The following is a 675-nucleotide window of genomic DNA, read 5'->3' as shown; positions in this document are numbered from 1 at the left end:
GCCCCGAGGCCGCGGCGGGGTGAGGGGCTCCCCCGGGGCTCCGCGGCGTTACCGCCGCTCCTCACGCTGTGCAATTAGCGCCGCTCGTCGGGTAACCGGCACAACCACCTACACTCGTGTAGATCTGGGGTCCACAATGCAGAAAGGAAAATAATTCACGTTGCAAAGAAAAAAAAAACCCACTTTAAAATCTTTATGAAACGATTTGGCATGGAAAGTCCATCCCGTCGCTTGGAGGAGAAATGAGAGTATGGAACGAAGCTGCAAGCGGATAACATTACTTGAACGCCTGCCAGCAGCTGCTTTTCTTCCAAAACTTTCCCATTTCCATTGTCAGAATTTGATAAATGCACCTAAAATTAAATTTCAGACCCTGAGGGAATTTTAATTATCTTTTGGAAAAGAAATTTTTCCAAAGTTCAGTTCACACCTGCCAACCTGTTACTCAAGATTTGTTCTGCAGTTTCTGTCCCTATCTGTTTATCGTCTAGACAATGTGAAAACTGTAAAAAGAGAGCTAAATGGTTCATAAGAGACAAGATGGGAAGTTCAAGCCAAAAATGAGAAAAAGGACTGTTCTGGTTTAAGCCGGCAGGCAGCTAAACACCACACAGCTGTTCACCCACTTCCCCCCCCCAGTTGGGATGGGGGAGAGATTCGGGGAGAAAAAAAGAG

The sequence above is a fragment of the Pygoscelis adeliae genome, unplaced genomic scaffold, assembly GCF_000699105.1.
Source record: "Pygoscelis adeliae isolate BGI_AS28 unplaced genomic scaffold, ASM69910v1 Scaffold38, whole genome shotgun sequence".
NCBI classification, from domain to species: Eukaryota; Metazoa; Chordata; class Aves; order Sphenisciformes; family Spheniscidae; genus Pygoscelis; species Pygoscelis adeliae.
Note: the sequence above shows the minus strand (reverse complement) of the source record.